This window comes from Lissotriton vulgaris, chromosome 2_1 (genome assembly GCF_964263255.1).
Source record: "Lissotriton vulgaris chromosome 2_1, aLisVul1.2, whole genome shotgun sequence".
Classification (NCBI taxonomy): Eukaryota; Metazoa; Chordata; class Amphibia; order Caudata; family Salamandridae; genus Lissotriton; species Lissotriton vulgaris.
The window spans coordinates 708,037,011-708,063,953 of NC_141687.1; the positions used below are offsets into that span (position 1 = coordinate 708,037,011).

At 42.1% G+C, this 26,943-nt stretch overlaps 1 long non-coding RNA gene across 1 annotated transcript in view; it reads left to right on the forward strand.

Moving 5' to 3' along the window:
• LOC147731016 (uncharacterized) overlaps window positions 1-26,943 on the forward strand; it is a 414,276-nt gene that overhangs the window by 123,075 nt on the left and 264,258 nt on the right. The gene's annotated exons all lie outside the window — the stretch shown is intronic.

Sequence of the window (26,943 nt, forward strand, 5' to 3'; positions counted from 1 at the left end):
ACCATTCATTGTTTATAGGGATAGGAAGATGAAGGATTTGCCCAGAGCTACAGGATGTTGGGCCGACACTGATACTGAAACCTGTTTCTCCAGGTCCAGAGTCAACAGTTCTGACCCTAACAACACATCCAAGGTACGGAGAGCAGTAGCTGCTGGGCGGTGACGTGGGGAGGGGCATGGTAGGGGTAGTAATCTGTGGATTACGGAGGATTACAGGTAAGTAAACATATAAATAAATAAAACGAATTTCGTTGCGCTCAATGCATCCCCAAATACGATGCAGTGCATGCAATGAAATTCATTTCATTTATTTATATGTTTACTTACCTGTAATCCTCTGTAATCCATAGATTACTACCCCCACCCTGCCCCTCCCCCTCCCCACGTCACCGCCCAGCAGTTACTCCCACCACAGGGAGCCCCATATCTCCGAAGACGTAAAGAAATCCCTCTTGCCCAACCCAAACTGCAGATTTGTAAACGATAAAAAGTTGGCCTTTCCTATAAAAATCGAGAGTGAATTCCATTGATCCCCCATCTGAAAGTGTCTTGATACTGTATATACATTCAAGTTTGGGATCTTCAGTTTCCGCCGTATCTGTCTCCACACCTATTAAGCAGCTTTCAGTATTTTAAATTTGATCTTTTTATAATAACTGGGTTCCAATACCCTGACCAAACAACCCTTAACTTCGCTCCTCAACCCTAGTTCATATATTGTCGGTCTAGCTTCCAACGGAATTTCAGCCTTACCCCCCACTAGCAGAATGCCAATATGTTGTAAAATAGATGCCCAGTAGTAAAGAAGAAAACTGGGCATAGCCCATCCCCCCTGTCTTCCGAGGGTTATCCATTTAGCAGCTCTTCTTGGTCTGCAGTACCCACAAAGAAATCTAAAACATATGCTCTCTATTTTTGCTAGTCAAGATGAGGAAAATTCTAGAGGGATAGTCCTGAAAAGATATAAAAATTTAGGGAGGACCGACATTTTGATTACATTGCTTCTCCCATATAAGGGGAGGTGCAGGTGGTCTATCCTCTCCAATTTTTTATTAACATTTTCTATTATTGGGCGATATTTAAATCAGGAAATTTGTCTACCACAGCTGTAATTTTGAACCCCAAATAAATTGCCTCTAGAACAACTGGGAGCCCTACAAAGCACATATTCCCTGAGCAAAGAATCTGAGTTTTATCCATATTTAGTTCATACCCTGAGAGTATACCAAACTGTTCAGCTAAAGCTTTCACCTCTGGATGTGCCAAGGCGACATCAGTGGTAATTACTGAAATGTCGTCGGTATATGCCAGTGCTCTATAAAAAACATTGATGACCATCACCACCTTGATGTTCACATTCAGATCTAGTTTTTTGAGAAAAGTGTCAATATAAAGAGCGAAGAGCAAAGGACAGCACAGGCACCCCTGCCTGGTACCTCTGCTGATATTGAACAGATTTCAATCCTGCCCTGAAATACGAATCGCATCCTCTAGAGATAAGTACAGTGTCTTGACAGCCTGAATGAATTCCCCACATATCCACTTCCATCGTAGGACAGACCAAAGAAACTGACAGGAGACCCTGTCGAATGCTTTCTCGGCGTGTAACATGACCACCCCCAACGGTGATTCCGTGGCCTGGGCCCAGTCAAGAAGGGCTATGACACAGCATACATGATCTGTTGTATCCCTGCCAGGGATAAACCCGTGTTGGCGCATTGAAACCAGAGGAGTGATGATCTTACCAAACCTCGTTCCAAGTATTTTCAAATATATCTTGCTGTCGGAGTTTATAAGTGATATGGGTCTATATGAAGCTGGAATGAGTTCTGGCTTGCCCTTTTCTTTTAAACATGACTATAGTTGAATATTGCCATGAATTGGTGATATAGCCCTTTTGGGCCAGCAGGACTAAATGCGTTATATCTTGCCTCAAGGGTTGCAGGAATGCTCTATAGAACTCCAGGGCGATGCCATCCGGGCCCACGGCTTTGCCCATAGCTAGAGAAGTTATGGCAGCTTCCAATTCTTCCCAAGTTATTGGGCTGCAAGGATTTCATTTTTATCATGAGTGATCTCTGTTGTTTCTAGATCTTTGAAAAATCTTCAGGGGATTTTACCCCTGGTGAAGTCACTCCCTCAGTATACAATAGTTTATAGTAGTTTTTGAATATATTCAATATTTCTGCTGGGGAATCCTGAATCTGCTCTAAATGGTCTTTAATTTTGACGATTCGATTGGTCACTTCCCGCTGTTGCAGCCGTTTTGCCAGAACCCTCCCTGTGTTTTCTTCGAGTTCATATAGTTCGGCCACGTACTGCATATATTTGGCTGCCAACTCTGCTCCAAAATGTTGATGGATTTTAGATTTAATGATCGCAATTAGCTGTTGGCAATACATTAATCTCATAAATTCAAGCTCAGCTGTCCTTAACTGCTCGACCCATTTCCTAATTTTCTCCTGTAGTACTTGTTGGGATATAGAAAAGCTCAAGGTCTTGCCTCGAACACCTGCTTTAAACGCATCCCAGACAGTGCCTTCAGAGGCTGTGTTTCTATTAATATTAAAGAATTCCACAATCCACTTAGCCATATGCTCACAGTTTGACTGATCAAATAGAAATTTCCTTTCAAAGGTCCAGGGCCTCTGCACTCTTGAGATACCACTCAGTGGGATTTCAGTCACTAGAGAATTGTGGTCTGAGATGATCCTCGGGAAGATCTCAATTTTAGCTATATCAGCCAATTGATTAGAGATACAAAAAATAGTCCAACCGGACTAGTTTATTATGAGGGGCCGAATAGAAGTAAACCCTGGATCGATTGATCTATGCTTACACCAAATGTCAACCAGCCCATATTTCTCACCAATCCTTTAAAGGCCTTAAAAACTCTAACTTTCCTTCCTTGGTATGGCAGATCAGCTTTCAAATTAAAATTGCTATCTAATTGGATGTTAAGATCGCCACAGCGGATCAGAGGATATGGCCATAACGCCAATTCTACACTTAAGTGATTTAAAATATCGGGATAGTCAAAATGAGATCCGTAAACAGAGCAAATTGAGACTGGGGCATTATTAACAACAAATTCTATGAGAACCCAGCGCCCCAGCTTGTCTTCTTTGACTTGTTTACAAATTCCCATACCATGTCTTACTAGAATTGCCCCCCCTTTGCTTGTTGTCCCCTCCCCAGTGCAAGCTATTAAGTTGAAACCCAAATCCCTCAACCACCCACGTTTATTCCAGGGTATGTGGGTCTCCTGAAGGTATATTGGATCAATCTGCATAAATCAAAGGTTCTTAGCCAACATTCCCTCTTTTTTTAATCATTAAGGCCCCATATATTTAATGAGCAAATACAAATTTTACCCGTCATCCTTGTGTCTGACATTCTCAATACCAGATCTTTCCATAAGGTACAGTTGATTATACACAATCATATAAATCATTTCATTCTTTCTTAAATGAATACAAGTGCCATGACACACACCTGCTTAACCCTCCAACTCCTACTCCTGCCTTCCCCCGAACCATGACCTATCCTCCCCCAAAACCCCCTTCCACCTCCCCTGTCCATACCACCCCTCACAAGCGACTAGACCTTCCAGGTCCAGCGATGGAGTGGAAACCCTCCCATCTTCCTGCCCCGTCCGCAGTTCTGCCAGTAACTACCAAAGGACAGAAAGACAGAAAAAAAGGAAAAAGTTTATAGCTAAAGAGAGAAGAATGGGAGCAGCACCAGGGTTAACATTCATCACCCCGGCATAGATGAAGTTTATCCAAAGGATTGCAGAAACTCCTTAACTTGAATTTCTGTTGAAAGAAATGATGGCATTCTCTCCAAATTAATTTAAGCCTTGCCAGATTCAATAAAAAGATCTGAGGCCTCTTGGTTTGAAAAGGTTGAATCAGCTGGTGTAGTTGCCAGCGGCGTTCCACTGTGGAATGGCGATAGTCTGGCCGAACAAAAAAAGTATGCCCACTAAAAGAATGCTATAGATCTGGCCCGGCTAGATCGTAAATTGCCTGGCGCAGGAGAAAATTCCCTATATAAATCAGAATAGCCCTGAGTTTCCTCCCTGCTGACGATGAGGACTTCTACCTGAACGGAAACCTGTCCCCACGCTGTATTTCTTGAGCCTAGTCCCAGTTTTCTAATTCAGAGAGAGCCCCCTTAAGGAGATCAACCATAAACATTAGAGCATCGCCCCCCTCTGGAATACCCAGGACCCTCAAGTTATTCTCTCTCATTCAGGTTTTGAAGTTCTCTAATTTCCACTGGGCGTCTGACATCTTATGTTCCATTGATACTGTCATTTCTCTATGAGTTGCGGCTTCATTATCCTGCGTATTTACTCAGCTCTCTACCTCATTCATTCATTCCACAAACTCGGAACAAGTCTTGGAGATCTTTCAAATGGCTCCCTGCTTCTTCCTACAGGCTGTCTGAACTCTCCAACTCTCAATGTGTGTTTCTTCCCTATGGGCCATGATGCATTGATATATATATTCCAAAGAGGCAGGTTCTGCTGTTCATGTCGTATTGCATATTGCTGAGATAATCCCTTGTAATGCTGGGGAAACTTAGGTCTGCTTTGTCAGCTACCCCGAGGAACCGGGAGGATATAAAATTGTGCAGAAAGGAATACAAGGTTGTCATTGCTTCCCGTAAGGAGTTTGTAAGAAGAGAGGCCTGGGATGAAATACTTGACCCCTCCACCTTGAATTGCAGCACCAAGTTCTGGGCACTGGTCAAAAAACCTTTTTTGGTAGAGGAACCAGGTGACGGACTTGACTGCTACATAGCTAAGGAGGAGTGGGAATGTCATTTCAAAAACCTGTACTATACAGCGGATCCTATAACCGTTGATGTTGCCTCCTCTGATAGGGGAGGCGATATTAAATTTGACAAAAGTGTAGTATTGGATGCCATAGAGGGTCTCACAGCAAATAAAGCTCCTGGACCTGATGGAATCCCACCGGATCTCTATAAATCAGATCCAGACTTTTGGGCACCCATTCTGGTGGCAGTATTTAATGCTGCCACTATGGTGGGTTGTCCAACGTCTTGGGGATTGTCAACTATTGTCCCTGTCTTCAAGAAAGGAGATAGGGGAAGTGCTCTCTGCTATCGCCCAATATCACTTATAGATTCTATGGTCAAGATTATGGGGAGAATCTTACTGCAGCGTTTACCAAACTGGACTGCCGATAATAATATTATGTCAAATTCCCAATACGGCTTCTGTGAAGGTCATTCTACTATAACACAGTGCCTTAATCTGTTTCTCATACTAAATAAATATACTGTTGTACAGAAGGGAGCAGTACACCTTGCCTTCATGGATCTGTCATTGGCCTTCGACTGTGTTAACAGGGGAAGGCTGTGGCAGACCATGAAGGACAAAGGTGTTGACAGGGGGATTGTGGACTTTTTGGTGGATTTGCACAGCGAGCCAATGTTAGGTTCTCATCCAGCGGGTAAACCACGGGAATCTTTAGTATTAAAAAGGGAGTGCGCCAGGGCTGTATCCTGGCCCCATTTCTTTTCAATTTTTATATCAATGACTTAGATGCCGTGCTACAGGAGGAAAAATCAGATTGTCCTAGAGTCGGCAGGAGGGGTATTCCTGTACTTTTATACGCAGATGATGCGGTTTTAATTTCAAGAACAGAAAAGTGTCTCCAGGCACTCCTGAATGCTTTTAACAATTTTATGACTAATAGGGACCTTAAGGTCAACAATTCTAAATCATATATAATGCATGTTGGCCGTCAATCAAAAAGAATTTCATTTTTAAACTAGATGATGTCCTGATCCCCATCACTCACACATTTTCATATCTTGGTGTTTTATTTGACACAAAGCTCAGTTGGGCCCCACATGTGGCAAGAAAGAAGGGGGAAATGACTAGAGTAAATGCCTCCATTTTTAACTTTGCTACTAAACTGGGGAAAAAGCCAAACGCCGCCATGATGAAATTATACAACGCTAAATCGATAGCTACTGCAGTTTATGGCAGTGAGATATGGGGCTATGCCAGTGGCGATCAGTTACAGATCACAGAAAACAATTTCTTAAAGCGTCTGCTCTCTGTCCCAGCCAGTACATCAAATTTAGCAGTACATGAAGAGCTGGGAAGCCAGTACGTATCCGACATGTTGGGTAAAATTATGGTTAAATCATGATATTCCGTTAACCCACCAGATAGTGAAAGATCTTGTTTCGCTTGATAATGCAATGTGTGTACCCTGGCTTAAATACTTGAAGTCCCAATTCCTGAAGCTTGGACGCTTGAACCTGTTTGAAAACCCGATTGAGATAGTAAAGGGTAATGTGGCAGCAATTAAGAAGCCTTTTTAAATGGACAGAAGGGCCCAAAGAGAAGAAGTCGAGCTACTGAAACCTAATGTTAGGAAATATGTCATGTTAAGAACTTGTGATACTATGGAACTATACCTAACATGCTCCTTTACTTCGCATGAAAAAAAATTTCTGACACGGTTCAGGTTTAACATCTTTCATCACCTTTTAATCAGACCAAAGTTGGACATTTTTAAGAAAACTGCAGCTCCCTGTGGCTGCGACGGGAAGTCTCCACAGGACATGCTGCATGTTATATTTTTATGTAGATTTTATGAATACCCCCGTAGACGCTATCTTGTTACCCTTTTAAAGAAACTACATTTTAATCAAATAAGACCTGCACTCATGTATTTACAGCTTTTGCACAGCGACAGTGTCCTTCAGGTGATAGAATTCTTAAAACTAACTGTGAGAATAAGAAAATGTTTAGATGAGTGACTATATATCCCTGAAGGATGATGCACTAACGCACTTTGTTGTACTTTGGTATTACCTGCACTTTAACTGTGATTTTGATTTTGCCTACTTACTCATCAAAGAAAAATGTATGATTTATGAAATATGTATTATTTGTCCAGATGTAACGGTGATTTTAATTATGAAATGTTCATTGATATTGTGCTTTTATGGATTGAAATATATCCGAAATAAAGTCTTATTGAAATTGAATAGTCCCAAAATAAGACCACAAGTCTTTATTTCAATTATTTTACTGCGTCTATCATGAGGATTCCTCCCCTTCTTGACTGTGGCAGTATCTGCTGGATCCTTATCTCGCCCTTCATTTGAATTACTAGAGTCCGACACATAGCCTTGACTATCTGAGTCAGACCAATCTGAGATGTCTGATAGGAAGAAAAATTTATCTCGGCCTTCTGTTTCATGCCCCCGGCTGATCGCAAATTCTCCATCTGCCCCATCCACCTGTACCTTATCGATGGGAGCGGTCGCCTGACACAGGTCGGACCGCCCAGCTGTAGATGAATCATCTTTATTGAGTTGAGGGCATTCTCCCCCTTTGCCGCCAACCCCTACTAGAGTCTGAATTGCTGCTTGTCCCACTGAGATTTCAAGGCTTAAAGGGTGGCTCACCTCTAGATCCGTGGGGGTCAGCTGTGGAATCATTTTCAGAGGGCATACCATCCATCAAGTGAAGATTGCTGGATCCGTTACTCGCATCATGTAGGGCTGCATTTGCCAAATTTGCAGGGGAAGGGACATTTGGTGCCAAAGATACTTTCCTGTTCGGCGTCTTCTCTGACTCCCTCAATGTAGTGCATTGGGGCTTTTAAAAAAAAACAGGCCAGGTTCCTCCAGTTCTGGTACTGCTTCAGTTCCTTTTGCAGTTGAGCCCGAGTCTGCCTTCCTTTTAGTCTTCTTCACAGCTGAGCCCGACAACAAGCGGATTTTGACAACTTTAGCCACCTTGGGTGGAGACATTGTCGGCATATCAAAGAGGAGTATTCCTCTTCCAGCAACAGTAGTGCCGCTCACGACGGAGACCAGCCGGTAGGCAAGGTGGCTCCAAAAGCGGCAGACTTGAACTGCGTGAACGAAGAGGCGTCCGAAAATTCTCTCGCCGCAGTCTGTTTGCTTCATGCAGACGCTGGTTAATTTCTGCGGCATGCAGTGCAGCAGAAGAGAAGGTAAACGCAGTCGCCGGACAGGTCGGACAGATCAGACAGGAGGGCTCCAAGTGGCCGCAATCACAAAGCCGCCATCTTGCCGCCCTGGAGGCCTTACTGCACATTGGAATCATGAGTATTGCTTTTTTTTACACACCCCCTGTAAACACTGAGTGTGATCAAAACTGCACTTCCCATTACATTTCGCATGTCAAAGTTGCTAGAAATTAAAGAAAGAATAAGGCCTGGAAAATACCATGAAATGTAAATTTTGGTGCGGAGGAAACAAAATCTGCATCTACATGTTATGCCTCATTTAAAGGAAACAAATGTATTAGGTGTTATCACACCAGATAGATAATGTACTCAAGAGCATTGTTATTTATCAGTAAGTATCCATTTGTAATCACAACCTAAGCTTTGGATTTTTTACAACCTGTTTGCATGCAATATTGTGTTTCCATTAGTACTCCGTGGTGACACTCCCAACATGATATGAATGATAGAATGTGCTAGAGAAAATAAACATAGAATAAACAATCTTCACACTAATATCCACAGGAATAATCAGAGTTTATAGTGTGCAGCCTGGTACGTGCTCAGAAGTCAATAGCTGCTTACTGGACAGTTTACCAGACCCAAGACGCACAAGCTTCAGGCCACAGGCTTCCGAGTTAAACAAAATCAACTCTATTATTCTGAATGAAACAGTAATGTCTAGTACTTCAATTATTCCATCTATTGAAGTATTGACTGTGCCAATATTCAAAGCTCATACAAAATGCAGCTCGAAGGTATGTCTGCAGCATATGACAATTCAGAATTCACAATGAGTGACGGTTTCATTGTAGACCCAATACATTTCAGGAAAACCCTTTGTCAGGGGTAGCTGCAATGCAAAGTTTAGAAAGGTACTATCAGAACGTGTCATTGGAAAACTGTTACAGATTAATGCTTTCAATTAAATCAATCAATATGTACACTACATGCAGAAAACAAAATTGCAAAGGTGCCAATACAAAAACTGTAAACAATAGTCCCACTGCTACAGTATGGCAGTGAACCATATAGATCAATCAACATGGTTGTGAATGTAATAAATAATGTAACTAAAACCGAGAGAAGGTAATCCGTTAAGCTACCATTAAAAACCAAAATATGAGAAAAGTGAAAACACACCACATGCACGTTACCGTGCTTACCTGCAGTATTATAATGCTCAAACAAGCATAATATTAAAGTTAAAAAGCAACTGGTGCATATGCACTCATATTATGATGTTAAACAATAAACTCTAACTGCTTTAATCATGCACAAGTGTTTTAAAGTCAGAGCGTAAATGCGCTGCAAAGAAACTATAATAATAAAGGCTCCACACTGTATATTGCACAACGAGAGTGCAAACTCATGGATGGTTCAGAAGCATTTGCTAATTACCTTAACCCCTTGCATGCTTTGGATGGCCCCCAGCCATCATACGTCACTGTGATCTTGTGCGGAGGACGGCCGGGGGCCGTCCGAATCCCGCCCACTATTTAAATCGCCCGCACAGCGCGGAAATGCTTGCAGCATTCAAGGGGTTAAGCTGCAGACCGTCTTTAAAATATTGAAACCAGTTTCACCGTATCAAACGTGTTGAGATGCTGAGAGGTGGTGAACCAGGTAGAGTGCTAAAAAGTGAAGATACCCAACAGTTAAACCATTGCATTGTGTTTATATCTACGCAGTAGTACAATATCTACGAACGTACTAGTTACATTGAAGTGCCTAGATGCCTCAGGGCATTCGAGCGCTATATAAAATTATAAATCAAATCAAACGACAAAGTCGGACCCTCCTACATGGTGTCTCCTTCAACATGCTCTGCACATAGGGGTCGATTACGATGCTGTCGGAAAGTTGGTCGGAGCCTTTCCGACAGCATTGTAATTTGCAGGTCGGATTCCTTTCCTCCGATCTCATTACAAAAGAGGCGGTCGGAAAGGAATGCAACCGGTCATTCCAACTGGCTTCCGACGGGCTTGGAGAGCCTGTCTGCCAGTTGGAATGCTGCCAGTAATCCCAAGGGCAACTCTTTCTCCCCTTGGGATTATGTTGTCGGGTTTTAGCAGCTTTTCTGTGCTGACCTTTCTGACACACAAAGGCTGTCGGAACTTGACTTAGGGGGCCCCAAGCAGAGCCCCCATGGGTGCACGTCCTTCGCTTGGAGGCCTGGTGATCCCTGCACCCCGTGGCAGGCACCATTAGGTGCACCAGGTGACAGGCACCTAAAGGTGTCTGCCACAGGGTGCAGGGATGAACTGCACCTCCTATTTTACAATGGGAGCATGCATTCTGGCCGAAATACATGCTCCCATTGTGAAGTATAGGAATGCAACCGAACACTAGTCGGTCGGTACCGTCGACCGGGTGTCTGTCGGTCCCATGACCGAGACGATGTCGGGCAGAGGAAACTCCGCCCACCATCATATTAGGGCTCATAATGTCAATTGTGCTTGGTCTCTTTAAGTGGAACGCGTAGCGGAACTCTGACATGTAACCTGGAAGTGAACAGAAAGTGTGAAAGAAATAAACAAAACACTGCTGTCGTCACATAAAAATTTAGAAGATAAAAATAAACACAATAGTAGTGATTTACCCATTTCCAGCAATAATCATGGTGTATCAACAAAGCATAAAACATAACGAAAAGACATAATCATGACTTTAACGTTAAAAACTAAATGACAGTAGCAATAACAATAAAATGCTATAATCAAACATAGATAATCGATTGTCAAATTAGTTACAACCATCAACAGTATTGGAGTAGACATGAACGAAAATGATTCTTCGGTAATGTGAATTATGCTTATCTAAAACAACAAACAAATAAATTAAAGCCTAAACCGAAAAAAATGGGAAATGCCAATGTTAAAAGGAACCATGGCATTGATAAACATATAACTTTCAGCTGCAAAAACTAGTAACATGTGATGTAAAAAGAGGTGTAATTCATCAAACAATAGATAGGAATCATCATTAAACCAATTACATATAGTAGAACTTCTCTATTTTATCATTTGACCTGTTTGATTGCAGACTATCTAATTTTTTGATCCAGAAGGCTTCTCTTTGAGCAATAATTTTGTGAATATCAATTTCAGAGTTAGGACGAATGACTTTTACAATTTGAAATCTGATTTGCTCTATATTATGATTGTGTTCAAGCAAATGTTCTGCGAAACTAGAATTTGTATTTTAGTTGCATATCATGTGCTTGTGTTCAGTTATGTAAATCTTGATTTTTCTTTCAGTTTTTCCTACCTACACCAAGCCGCATGGGCATTTTATGCTGTAAATAAAATTTCTGTTGTTGCTATCTGCCGAGTGCCATCAATTGAAAAGCTGTGTTAAGTATTCTGGAAGCATATTCTTTGGTGCTAAACTGAGATTTATATTCTTCCAGTGCTGATAAACAATCCTCATTATCAGATGTGATTTTCTATATCCGTAAAAACTGTTAGGGTGGTAAATGTTGTTTTGGGCTTTGGGGATGAAAGCTGTGGAAAAGCAAAGAATAATTGCGATCAGTAGGTTTCTTGTGTACTTTGGTTTTGATACCAAAAGGTGTGAGTTCAAAAGTACATCTAAAAGTGAGATGGTTTGATTGCTGATGGGATGAGTGAATTTGTTACGTGGAAATCTACTGATCACAATAATTACTTTCATCCTCAAAGCCTAAAACAACATTTACCACTCTCACAGTTTTTATGAATAAAGAGAATCACATCTGATAATGAGGATTGTTTATTAGAACTGGAAGAACATAAATCTCAGATTAGTCCACATGGAAATTCTTTTGGAATACTTAACACAGCTTTGCAATGGGTGATATCTTTTGAACGAGCAACACTACTCAATACAGTCACAGGAGACAAGCCATCAAGAATGGTGTTTATCTCCAAATTTTCCACGAAATCTCAAGCAACCAAACACATCATTCTGAATCAATGGGAGCTACTACAAACAGAACCTGATTTCAAGGGATTGTTTATTCACAAACCAATGTTTGCCTATCAATGTTCAAGAAATCTAAAAGTAGTGTTAGCTTCAAACAACTTGTCAGCTCAGAAACGTATGCTGGTATCAGAAAATGTTACAACTGTATTCATTGCAATACCCTAATTGTAGGCAATGTAGCCATCCACCTACAAAAAGGTTAGCCATTCAAATTAAGACACTCAGCAGATTGCAACACCAAACATTTTATTTACAACATAAAATGCCCATGCTGCTTGAAGTACCTCGGAAAAACTGAAAGAAACATCAAGATTCGTATAACTGAACACAAGCGAATGATACATTAGTTTAAACAAAATCATAAAATCGGATTTCCCATTTGAGAAGTCATTCAACCTAACCCTGAATTTGATATTTCCAAAAGTTTTACGGTAAGAGACCTTCTGAATCAAAAACGTAGATAATCTGCAATTAAAGGGGATAAATGATAACATTGAGATGTTCTGCTACCTGTAATTGGTTTAAGGATGAATCATATCCATTGTTTGTTAAACTGCACATCTTTTTATATCACGTTACTGGTTTTTGCAACTGAAAGTTACAATATGTTTATCAATACAATGCTTCCTTTTAACACTGGCATTTCACTATTTATTTTTCAGTTCATGCATTATTTTATTTGTTTGCATTTCTAGGTAAGCATAATCCATGATAAAATAGCTGCATTATTGTAGTCTACTCCAAGACGGTTGGAACTGATTCAACAATCGATAATCTATGCTGGATTATAATATTTTATTGTTATTGATATTGCCGTTTAGTTTTTATTGTTAAAGTCACAATTATTTTTTTTCGTTATGATTTATGCTTTGTTGGTACACCATGATTATTGCTGACAATGGTTAAATCATCACTATCCTGTTTATTTTTTATTATTTTTACATAAATATATTATTTTACGATTTACGATTATTTTATGATTTATTTTATTTTACATGACAACCGGAGTATTTTGATTATTTCTTTCACATTTTCTGTTCATTTCCGGATTACCTGTTAGGGTTCTGCTACGCGATCCATTTAAAGACACCAAGCACAATTGACACTATGGGCCTCATTAGGATGGCAGATGGACCTGCGTCCGTCCGTCACCCCCGAGGTGGATGGACCGTTCGCAGGGGCAGCGGCGGTCCCTCCAATGCAATTAGGTTGTGACCGCCACCCTGGCTCTCACATCCTGGATCTTTAACCTTGCGGTGTTTGCTGGATGAAGCAGCACCCGCCGCAAGGTTAAAAAAGCATGTTTAACATTTACATGCACAAAGCGGCAGGCGCCGTGTGGTGCCTGCCGCTTTGTGCATGTAAATGCAGGGGGGTACCATAGGTACCCCCCCATGTGCACCACCCACCCCCCCTTCACCCTGGGGGCCCGCATTGGGCCCCCAAAGTAAAGACCGTATGCCTTTTCGTGGCGGAAAGGCATGTCCCAATGCATATCCTAATATGGCTGGCGGTGTCTGATAGACACCGCCACCATATTTGAGCTTTTCTGCTGCGGTCGGAAGCCGATGACCCCCCAGCCATCCTAATCTGGTGGGTGGTCTTTTGAATCACTGCAGCGATGAATCCGCATCCACCGGGCCGGCGGTGGCTTCCGCCGGCCCGGAGGATGCGGATTCACTCCAATCCTAATGACCCCCTAAGTGCGGAGCATGCACACAGAGACACCACGCCGGAGGGGGCGACTTACCGTTTGAATGGTAACTAGTGCATTTGTAGATATTGCACTAATGCTTAGATTAAATACAATGCAGTGGTTTAACTATTGGGCATCTTCACTTTCCAGCACTCTGCCTGGTTCACCACGTTTTAGCATCTCAACTTGGTCGATACTGTGAAACTCGTTTCAATATTTACAATGTGGTCGGCGTGTTAGTTAGCTTTCCGCTACTTAGGTAATTAGCAGATGCCTGTGAGCCATCCATGAGTTCACACTCTCACTATGTAATATGCAGTGTGGAGCCTCATTTATGATTGTTTCTTTACAGCACGTTTACTCTCCGAATTTGAAACACTTTTCCATGATTAACACAGTCAGAGTTTATCATTTAACATCGGAATGTGAGTGCATACACGCCAATTTCTTTTTTAATTTTACGAATATGCATGTGTGAGCACTATGTTACTGCTTGCTAGCTCTGTGATGTGCATGTGGTGCCTTTTTAATTTTTTCTCATTTTTGGTTTTTAATGGTAGCTTAACGGATTGACTTCCCTCTGCTTTAGCTACATTATTTATCACATGCATAACCATGTTGGTTGATCTATATGTTTCACTGCCATATTGTTGCAGTGGGACTATTGTTCAACATTTTTGTATTTCCACCTTCACAATTTAGTTTTCTGCATGTAGTGCACATGTTGCTTGATTTAAGTTTTAGCCACTCTTTGTCAAGCATTAATCCGTAACAGTGTTCCCAGGACCTTTCTAAACTTTACGTTAAAGTTACCCCTGATGAAGGGTTTTCTCAAAATGCATTGGGTCTAGGATAAACCTGTCACTCATTGTGATTTCTGAATTATCATATGCTACAGACACACCTTTGAGCAGGATATTGTATGAACTTCGAATATTGGCCCAATCAAGACTTTAATAAATAAATAATTGAAGTATTGGACACTACTGTTTCCTTCAGAATAATAGTCTTGATTTTGTTTAACTTAGAAGTCTGTGGGTCTGAAGGTTGTGCGTCCTGAGGCTGGTGAACTCTCAGTTACCAGCTATTACCTTTTGGACACTCTCAACATGCCATCCAATAGCATGGGATGAGGCGGCCCATTTTTCATTTCAAGTTTTGGGATACCAGTTTTTTTGTATAATTTTGTTTTTATTAGAAAAGGTGACTACACAGATATATTATCATTCAATATCATGTCAGAGGGGACACATATATAAATTGCTCTCCCCAGAGAAAACCATCCATAAAATCTTCTACTTCGACTGACCCTCCACAACACATGCCCAGTCCATACAAAATCTTAAACAGGAAAAAATAAATATCCACCTCCCCTGCCACTCTCCCCTTAGCCTCCCTCCTAAAGTGGTTCTGCAAACGTATCATGTCAACTCCTAAAGGGAGCCCTCAACCCAGATGACACCTCCCTGACTGCTACTGAAAGGGCTTGTTCCTATCCTTTTGCCTTCTAGGCTCATGTTTACCCTCCGCTCCCCCATACTTTCTTAGCAGAGCATCTCCAATTTCTATCATATATAACATACCTATACATTCTGGCATGGAACCAAGCTTCCCATTGACTAACTTTCTTCATTTTCACCACCCATTGCTCAAAGCTGTTCACTACAAGAGACTTCCAGCAGGTAGTAATTATTGCTGTGCAATCAACATTGCAAGCAAAGTTAAATTCCCAGTTTTTAAGGTTTTATGGATGTGCCAGTCCACCAGAACTAAGGAGGCCACTTTTGGTGCGGGATAGATATTCTCTTGAATGGTCCAGCTTACCGCATTGAATATCCCTTCCCAATGTTTTGTGGGAATTACAGGACCAGAACATTTGTACTTCTTTTGGGTAAGGGTCCCTGAGCAAGAAATGTTATTTTTTTTTGTTTTTATATATATTTTTATTGAAAGAAGAAAACAAGAGGAAATATTACACATATCAGGTGTCATACAGTAAAATACATTGCAACGGTGAGTAGGCGAATAAGCCAATATAGTAAAATCAGTGTACAGGAGAATGGGACGTCAACATGAACAGGTATATTAGAAGGGAGTAACAATACGATCCACAACCCCGTTAAGCTGACGCCAGCAAATTCCGTCCAACTCACGATTCAGGATAATTAAGACCAAAGCAGACACCCAGATTATGTGAAAAAGATCGACTCAGGATAAGCAACCCGCCTCTCGTAAAAAGGAGAAAAAGAAAAGAAAAAGGCCATAGAACTAAACAAAGACAAAATTTAAAAAAACTCCCCCATTCCTCCCACCCTGCACCCCTGCAATGGCTACGGACTAACCCCACTAGCAGCGTGCCTGTTGCCCCACAACTAAAGCCTAAAAGAAGGTAAAGAGTGGAGGAAGAGATATCATACAGGCTCCCGGCCCCCCTCCCTCCCCACCAGAAGCAAACCACCTCGTATTATGGTCAAAACACTGTGACGCAGCAATTACAAAACAACCGGGGGAGTTTGTGAAGACCACCCGACTCCCGCAATATTTTAGGCTAAAAGTCCCGTATCGAATAAAGCCGTGTTATCAAACCCATACAATCAAACTCAACCCTGGCCACTCCGATTTTTCGTGCGAGCTCTCTCCGCTCGAACCGCCACCCCGACAGGAGAATCAAAACGTTCAAGAAAGTCAAAGTCAGTACGGTACGATCGAATCCAAAGTGTTAGTACTTGAAGTCCACAAATCAAAAGGAGATACCTGTCCACCAACAGTAAGGCACTAGAACGTAATTGAGTCAACCGGGAGAAAAAGTGATGAATCAATCGGATAGCCACTGATAAAATTATCCAGGAGTATAAAATCGGCTGTGTCCATCTTGGGCAGTATCGGCATTGAATATGCTGAGTTATTGATAGTTTCAGGCTCGCTAGCTGTTGTTCGGGAGCCGACAGAAAACACCAGATCTGGTTGCCACCCGGGGTCCTCCATCTCAGACATGCCCTGCATCGCGGGTGACGCAACGTGTTCCAAATATATTGAAGGGTCGTAGTCCGATCCCAGACACATATTCTCGGCTGTTACGTCCATTTTGTGGATGATGGCGGTGACCTGCAAGTGAAGCGCCCCATTACGGTCTGCAACAACGGCGTACATTCCACCCACTCCAAATATTCTCGCAAATCGATAGATCAGACCTTTGGCCCCGGAGGTCGACTATTCCAGGGTATCAGGCACCAGCGGGTCCGACATGAACGGAGGGCACCCGTCTTTCTCGTGGTCTAGACACCATCGCCGCAAGCGAGGATCCAAGCCCGTCGACCCCGGGAGGCCAGCAGGGTCTTCGGGCAACGGACTCCCATCTACAGCAACCGGTGCGTCCTACCGCTGTGTCCTTAGAATCCACTTGGCCACCGTAACACCATCCAAACCAGTCAGGATATTCTCCACTTCGGGAGACCGGACGCTGCCCAAGTCCCGCGGCTGATGTGGTTCAACTCCAACCTGGGTGTGTTAGAAATCAAGGCCCCGGCTTCCACGCTGGGTTAGGCCGAGAATGAAAACACGGCGTAGCTTCATCATTCGAGGAGATGGAAATCTCGGGATTACTACACCTTTACGCTCAGCAACACTTCAGCCACACGGGAGTCTGGAACAATTTCAGGATCAATAGCAGGATTCATGAGCTACTGGCGGCAGTCGGCGGAGCCGGGAGCTTACGCTGCCATCTTGGTTGCGAGCGTAGCTCCTCCCCCGCAAGAAATGTTATTAATATAATATGACAAATTCAAATAGAAGGATGAATTCAAACAATAAAAAATTCCAAACAAAAAAGTCTGTGGTTTCTTTATTCTTCACAATTCTTTCACTTTCTCCACAAGGACTTGTTGAGCAAATTCTCCAATTCATAAATCTCAAATCCAGATCATAACAATACAGCCAAAGATACAGCCAACATGCATGTTTCGTCTTTGGTTAATCTCCAAAAAGACTTCATCAGGGCTGCAATACAAAATATACTCAATAAATTCCCTATATCTTCTCACTCCTACCGGTAGTAAAGCCTAACCTCCACCATATAGGAGCAGTGTATACCGAAAAAAGTAAAAGAAATATCAAGGAGATTACAAAAAGTAAAATAAGAAAAAAGAAAAGCAAACCACCCATTTGTGTATTACAAAAACCAATCATCAACCAGTGTTATAAGGGTTCAAAACAACACCAATTCTCCTGGATTTCAGGAAATTGGGCAATCCATTTATTCATTTATCTACAGCATGCAGTGCAACGTAAATCCCATACCTATTGTAGGATACGTCCACTCACCTACAATAAAATTGAGACCTGCACTCTTATATCCGTATTATTATTTAGTTGTATAGTTGTCGCTGAAAACAAAAAACAATAACCATATACATCAGTGACGCTTTCCGTGTACATTATACTGTAGCCCAACAGTAAACAAAAACGGCGAATGGCTCTCAGCTTACCTTATCTATTATATTCAGTTCTCCTAACTTTATAGTCCAAGATACATCTCCTATTTGCCCAGCACCATATTCCTTATTCACAATTGTAGTACCCTGTTTAGATAAATTCAATTGTAAATAAAATTCGTATCCTCATTTAAGTCCATTAAAATCAATTGCATATACTGCCGTTCCTCTACACCGACAAGTTTCTATTGGTCAACACTATGACCACTTGGCCTAAAATATACTCCACATGTTTCAAAGGAAGCCATCCGGATCTAAATCCAAGTATTAATGCTGACATTAGCCGAAACAAAAATGCCCCGAGTAACATTACCAATCCCACATCTTATGATTAAACTTTATAAATAATTCCCAAGTCACCGCTCGGTATATGTAAAACAAATGCACATATTCTTGCCGTAAGTAACCACATCACTCAGGGACACCACCACATCACTCAGGCACACCCCCACATCACTCAGGGACACCACCACATCACTCAGGGACGCCACCACATTACTCGGGGACACCACCACATCACTCAGGGGCACCACCACATCACTCACGGGCACCACCACATCACTCTGGGACACCACCACATCACTCTGGGACACCACCACATCACTCAGGAACACCACCACATCACTCAGGAACACCACCACATCACTCAGGGACACCACCACATCACTCAGGGACACCACCACATCACTCAGGGACACCACATCACTCGGGGACACCACCCCATCACTCAGGGACACCACCACATCACTCAGGGACACCACCACATCACTTGCTTGCTACCAACAAGCATTGCCATAGACTCACATTAGGAAATTTTAAGCTATTGGCGTTGTGAATAACAATGCTATTAATTTAGATATTTTCAAAGCCAACAAATATTTTAAAAATTTACATTGCCAATAGCTCACACTTTCCTAATGCGAGTCCTATTGCATTGCAAATTCTTGTTTTTAATGCACTTCGACCGCTGGAGAACTTTATTACAGTTAAAATGCAAAATAATCCAGTGCTAAGCTTTTACAAAAACACATTTTGAAGAAACAAAAATAATCTTTCTGCATATGGGAATTCAGATACAGAGTTGAGCGAACACGTTTACATTACAGTAGAACACAGTGGTACACAAATGTTCAAATCGCGGGCAGGGTTATAACTTGATTAAAATAACAATGAATTGTATGTAAGTACAGCAAGCGTATTGCATCACCCAGGGACATTAGCATGACGGAAGCAGACTGAGAAATCATTGTAAACAAGCAAAGGCAAAGCCATTAGTTCTGGCCTTGGTAAGCTGGTACGATGGTTAAATGTACTTATTTGTTTTGAAAACATATGCCACAAAAACATTATTAATAATAAGAAAAAAAGAAAATTGTCCACCTCATTAAGGTGTCATTCACATGCTTGCTTAAAAAAATGGTACGTTTTTTAAAGCATCTAACAATCCCCTTTATGTTAATAGAGCCACGTGAGTGCTTCTCAGCGAGCAAATGTACTTAGAACAGGCAAATAATCCTTTTCTAGTATTAATACACATCAAATACATTTTCTTTATTTTTTGACACAAAAAGTTGCTAATGTCATTAAATTACTGTGACCTGAACACGTAGTTTCAATTGTATTGCATAGCATAAAGCCACACAACAGAGAAAAAGCAAAGAAGGCTGTACCCCTCTGAGTCTAAAGGGGAATCTAATCAAAGTTGAAGTGTGATCACCAATAAAACCCGCAAAGTACATTCGAGAACCTCATATCATGTGTCTTATGGCTCGATGTCCTACTCATTGTGAAACTTTGGCAGCCCCACTCAAAACTCCCTCCTGATCTGCACATCAGAACGTCCCGGAATTCCTCCCGATACTGCACAGACATTAGTCCTCCCTTTGTTCGTTAGCACCTCTTTTCCTCGCCAAAAGTACTCCTCCCGAACCTTACTATCTCTCTTACAGAATGTGCCTTTCTCTAACTATGCAATCAAAATGAATGCACCTTCAGAGGAGAAAAAAACATTGCAACCAGAGCAAATTTTCATGTTGAAGGTTAAACATTAAGGGGCAGATGTATGAAGCTCAAATGGGTTCGCAAACGCCGAAATTTGCAAACTCATTTGAGCAAAATGGTATGTATGTAGCAAATTTCAGTGCAAAATAAGGAATCTCAAATTTGAGATTCCTTATTTTGCGATTGCATTTAAGGAATCGCAAAATTTGCGATTCCTTAAATGCAATGTATGATGCAAAAAAAACGTGCTAATTGTCCCTAATGAATCGCAAATTACCACCAACTTCAAGTTGGTCAGAACATAAAAGGATGGAGACAAAACTATATTGCTTCACCTTTTAATGTGGCTTCAGTGAAAAATCTTTAAAATATTTGTTTTGCTCAGCTGGCACCCAGCTCCTAAATCTCTAGATGCGTCATCACCCTCCTCTTATCCTGTGACACCTCAACTCTCATTCTGTGCTGGTCTTATAGAGCTACATGTGTATTTCAGGGAAGGTGGGGGAGAGACAGGAGATATCAGCTAACAGCAGGCCAGTACTGCTCTGAGAGAATCAACCAGGGACTGACCTTTGTGCAAAATAGGGTCCTTCAAGAAGATCAATAGCAGAAGGGAGGTAAATGAGGTCAGTCAGGAGTGATCAGACCTGCCATATGAGGTTATTTGAAGGTCACTAGTTCGAATCCTACCATTGACGACTCAGGCTTCCATTCTTCCGAGTTTGGTTTGATAAATTGAGTACCATAAAGTTTGTTATGCGCCCACAAGCCCACCAAGCAGCAGACTATGTCACGAAAGATAGAATGATAATACCTTGCAGTTATTATCATTTTATGCTTCTTTGCACTGCTTAAAAGCAGTGTGTGGTCGACGCTCCTCCACCATAGCGGAGGAGCCGGTATTGCTCTACTCTTTCCATTCAAAGGATGATAATTAAAAGCATAAGCAGTTTATTTTGTGACCTGGCTACAGTGTGTCACACAGCACCACGACAAAACAAGGTAGCAAATGTAGCCTTTACTGCTATTTCCAAAACACAATAAGCCTGATTCAAAAAATCTTGTATAAGAACAGGTGGAGATGTTTGCCTCCACCAAAATGTACTTTTCCTACTTTTGGGAATTCACAAACATTCCCTGAATCACGCCTGGAAAGCTGCTCCAGGTGCAGGTTTCCAGGCATAATCCAGTTTGTTTTAGCAAGATCCCATTCCTGCTGTGCGGAGTTCTGTATAGCGGAGATCTCTATTTTTCCTCTGTGGGGAATATATTTATTCCCATGGAGAAAGCCCATTCCACTGTGGAAGGGGATTAATGCTGGTCCAGTGCTGTAATAAGGAGGAGGAGTTTGGGACACCCAAAATCATACAAGTTTGTTTGTATTCTCAAGCTTCCAAGGCAAACCACACCTTCGAACACCCACTCGCCATGTCTTGAGCAGGCTTTATGGCTGTAGAGATCGATGTAATTGTGGCAGAGGTCTCCACACCTGCAATTAGGTTAACCTGCCAGGAATCCCTTTGTGATTTACAGGCAGGATTACAAAAGGTAAATTCAGTCATATATCAATGTGCGACCGGTGCAGCCACACCCGGCGCTGACCTCGGGCAATGAGAGGGTCGGGCATGGGGAGAGCCGCGTTTAGAAATAACACAAGTTTAAAAAGCAACTGCTGCAAATTTGCCAGAGTATCCAGCAGATTTCTGGCAACAATAACAATGTCAAGATAACTCTGCTGATTAATGTTCTTGCTAGAGAGAGATCAAAGTTTTGTCTAGCGGCAATGTCCACTCATGATAATGGTGCACAGAAGGTAAGAATGCCTGCTTCAAAGAACGTGTACCACACGAATCACTGAACTGCTCCACTACTGCAAATCTGCAATAAAACACAAACTGGAAATCTCTGATACCATCACCCTTCACAATATTGACATTTTGTTCCTAACAGAGACCTGGTTCAACGCTACCTCTCACTCTATGTTTGATCTCCTAATCCCCACAGGCTAGTCTATTTTTAGGAACGACAGACCTATCAAAGTTGAGTTAGGTGTTGCTGTCATCTTTAGAAACTCCCTTCAACTTAAGACTTCTCCCATCAGCGCCTTCCACACTTTTGAATGTCTATCTCTTGAGCTTCAACTACACCACCGCTCACCCCTCAGATTCCATGTCATTTACCGCCCACCTGGCAGCGGCCCTTCGTTTATGGAGGAACTCACTGACTTCATCAGCGACCAATACTCGCAAAGTGACAATCAGACCTTCGTGGGTGACTTCAATCTCCACTGGGGCTCTCTGCAAGACTCTTCCGTGAACTTGCTGGCCACCTTCCTCACTACAAACGATCTTATCCAACACTGCACAGAATCAACACACTCTGAGGGCTTAATCCTGGACCTTGTTATTTCCAAAGCAGGCATGCTTTTCATCTCTACTCCTATTCACGTAGACTGGTCTGACCACCTCCTCATCCCATTCTCTCTTCACTTAGCACGCTCTATAACTCTTGGCAAACCTAAGAGGGCTACCTCCTGGTTCAGTGACACTGAAAATATTGACACCGTTTCCCTCTGTGAATCAGCTTTGCTGTCACTTCCAAGGCTAGACCCGAACCTAGATGTTGACGATCTCACCTCCCAATGCCTCTCAGTCCTTGCAGTCGCAATCAATAACGTCGCTCCTCTCCAAATCAAAAAGAAAAGGCCCATTCCGTCAGTACCTTCGTTCAACAAATCTCTCTATGAAGAAAGGAAACACATAAGACTCCTGGAGAAACAATGGAGGCAAGTACCCTCCACCGATAATTTGGCCACGCTTCGTTCAGCAAGATCCAAGTACCACAAGCACATCTTCCTTGGGAAAGCATCACACTTCAGAACCCTCCTTGACTCAGCCAAAAATAGACCCAAAAACTATTTGATCTCATCAAGAATACTAACTGCTCTCCTCCAACCTCCAAGTTGTAGGATTCTACAAAGAAAGCTGCGGATTTCGCTGTATTCTTTGACGAAAAAGTGAAATCACTTGTGGATCAGGTCGCTCATCCTACCCCTCCAGAGGAGCACAAATCACTAGCCATTTGGCAGAACTTCGACCCCATCTCTGAAGATGTCCTCTTCAAGTGCATCTTCGAAACAAAGCCCTCCAACCATTCTCTTGACACCATCCCTAGTGCCATTGCCATTGACTTCTACACCCATTCTCTTCCCTATTAGACCACTCTGGTTAACCTCTCCCTCTGTCAAGGCTCCCTTCCTGTTCACTTCAAAACTGGGCAGGTCACCCCTCTGCTTAAAAAACCCACTGCTGATGGGAATGACCTCAACAACTTCCGCCCCATCACTAACCTACCCTTTCTTGCGAAGATCACAGAAAGATGTGTTGTGAAACAACTCTCTCGTCATATCAAGGACAATGATTTTCCTGACAATTTTCAGTCTGGCTTCATCCATAACTGCAGCACTGAAACAGCCCTGCTGGAAGTGATTGATGACGCGCTGCGGATACTCGATTCGGGGGGGTCTTGTCTTCTAATTCTCCTTGACATTTCTGCAGCCTTTGACACTGTCAATCACAACACAATCCTCAACACTCTTCAACAGAGAATGGGCATGGAGGGCACTGTGCTTAAATGGTTTGCTTCCTTCCTCTCTGATAGATCCCAACTGATCAAATCAGCTGATTCTGAATCCCTCCAAAACTGAATTCCTCCTCCTCTCCTCCTCACTTTCTCCTCCCCCGGTTCAATCATGGATGGACTAGATGAATCTGCTGAACAATAAACCCATCATTGTCGACAGCGCAAAATCCCTTAGTGTCATACTCGACACAAAACTCAATCTACTCTCCCACATTAATTCAATTGCAAAGTCTGCTCGATACCAACTGTGCCTTCTTTGGGGGATTTGTCGCTTCTTCCCGGAGCTTGACCTTAAAACCCTGGTCCAATCGCTGGTTCTCTCTATACTGGACTACTGCAATTCTCTTCTTACTGGCCTCCCCACATCCCACCTGTCCCCCCTTAAGTCTGTTCTCCATTCAGCAGCTCGTTCATTTATGGGGCCAAAAGAAGCGACCACATCACACCCATGCTATCCACCCTCCGCTGGCTTCCCATCGAGGCAAGATCTATCTACAAGACTGCCTGCATCACCCACAAAGCCTTGCACTCCTCCTCTACTCGCTACCTGGCGAATAAACTGAACTCTCTGGAGGCTCTAGACCTTCACAAAATGCGGAAAATCTACTGCTTGAACCTCCAACTTTCAAGAAGGAAAGATCGATGGCCCAATCCTTTTCAGGGAACGCAGTGAGAATCTGGAACTCACGTCCGCCTCAGCTCCGGACCACCACCTCCTCCCAGGCCTTCAAAACTGACCTCAAAGTTCTCCTCCTTCAAAGACACTTCCAAAGTTAATTCATGCCCTCTCTATTATCTGAAGGAAGACCTTTTAGTATAGAAAATTTCTATTCTCCGTGACTAAGGAAGTGCCTTCCCAGTGTGTTCTTGTGGTTTGAGAGTCTGCCATTTATTGCAGTATTACCCTTTTACCTGTGTTTGGTACTCCTTTGTAACATGCACGTGTCACTTTTCTCTTGTAATACACTGTTTGCTACCTCTTACATTTTGTTTGCTTTCGATACTTGCACAAGTGCCACCATTGCCTACGTAACGCTTGTTCTTGTGTTTGAGTGTCCTCCATTTATTGCAGTATTATACCTCTACTTGTACTTTGTACGCTTTTGTAACCTGCACACATGTCACTTTTTCCTCCTGTAATGCACTGTTTGCTACCTCTTGTATTTTGTTTGCTCACGATTGTCACTTTTGCCTCATGTAATGTAACGTTTGCTTTTGTAATTTGTTCACTTGTAATGTTCTCATGTATCAGTTCTGTTCCTATTGTGAAGCGCTCTGACACCTTCGGGTAAAGCCTGCGCTACATAAAATTGCATAAATAAAGAAATAATGTGGATTGCTCAGTAGGTCACTGCTTTTGTCACAGAGATCCTTTTGTTATTTGTAGTTCATAAGTTACAACTTAATATAGCACAGTGAGCTATTAACTGTAATGAAAGAGCTGCAGCAAAGCGCATGATATAGGTTAGAACTTTGGGTTTTTCCACAGCCTTTCATTATTCTAATGTTGCTAAAAAATGTTAATTTGGGTAGGAATGTATTCTTATTAGTAAAGTCAACCACTGTGATATGTTTTAAAACCTGAGTTTGTGCTTCTCCAGACCAAACACTCTTTAAAATGCACTGCCTAATAGTATTGGTAAAATGTGACTCCCAGGTCTTGCAATCCTTATTGACTTTTGTAACATTTCCTAAATACTGATTTACACACATATGATTATTTAGCTCTGTATAATATGTGTGTGGTGTAAAGTGCTCTGACATCCCACACTGCTATGAGTAGTACTATAAAATAAATTAAATGCATATTTGAAAGGGGCTATTGAGAGATGAGGGGCACTGGTGGAGCATGGTAGTGAGGGAATTTGGGGTGAAGGAGTGTGCTACTAGCCTTAAAGTCCACCCTGCATACATTTGCAACCTAATTTACCTTTTGGGACAGGTCCTATGTATTGCCAATGTCTGCCTGGGCTTGTCTAGCCAGTCTGTTTTCTGCCTGCTTTGTATGCATCGACTGAGAATGGTCTTCAACTTTCCACAGGGTACTCAGTGCATCTATTCGACTTTTTTCCTCTGGATATATGGTTCTGTAGTTATACCAGTGCAGTTCACTACACACACCTCGCTATCACCACTTGCGCAATTATTTTCACAGTTTCTATGAAAGGGCAATTGCCATGACATGCAGCATGCAGTCTGACAAGACCACAAATGATGGAAGTAATCACAATAGTTGATCCAGGCTAGGTGGAGGGTCATAAGACCAATCGCCCCACTGCAACGCACCCTGTAGTGATACTTAAACTTACATAAATCACACACAAGTCTGACTGAAAGGCTGTAGTATCACAGCTGCAAACATAACTGTAGGAAAACACTTCACACTAAAATCCACTCACACAGTTGGGTCAGAGCAAATTTCTGGACAGCTCCAATGGAATAACTGCTTGCGTTAATGTCCTCCCACAAGTTCTCTTTTTGAAGCTCTGTACTGTCTTCTCTGTTATTGAAAAGAATGCAGTACTATCAGGAGAAGCTGCAAAAATATGGATTTATAAGTGCGGTACAGACGTTTCAACAGGTGATTGGATTATTGTTTTGACAAAAAGAGTTTGGGATGGTGCCAAAGTTGTTATTTCTATGTAAACTAACTCCACTGCAAGAAATAATGTAACTATTTTTGTTAGGTCTGGTAAAGGCTTCAGTAACGTAGACCTGAGCTAAATCACTAATAGCTATGGTATTTAGCAGACATGCTTAACTTAAGAAAAGGTGCAAAGCATATAGACGTATCAAAACAATTAGAACATTAAAAACAAAACACAATAAAAATCCTACTCCAATTTATAAAAACAAAGAATATTTTAATGATGAAAATGACACCAAAAACCCCCCAAACAATCCACTATGGAGAACAAGAGATAGGAATGTTTTACATTTTAAATGAAAATAGTGCATAGTGCATGCCTGGCCACGACGGAGGCACGATTTAAGACTGACTGTAATGAACGGATATAGAAAACAGGTTCATCCCAGTTAGAAGGTGGAGCAAGGAAGAAGGCTGTGGCCTAGATGGGCTCCATGTGGCCAGATAGCCATTGGACAAAGTCTAGAT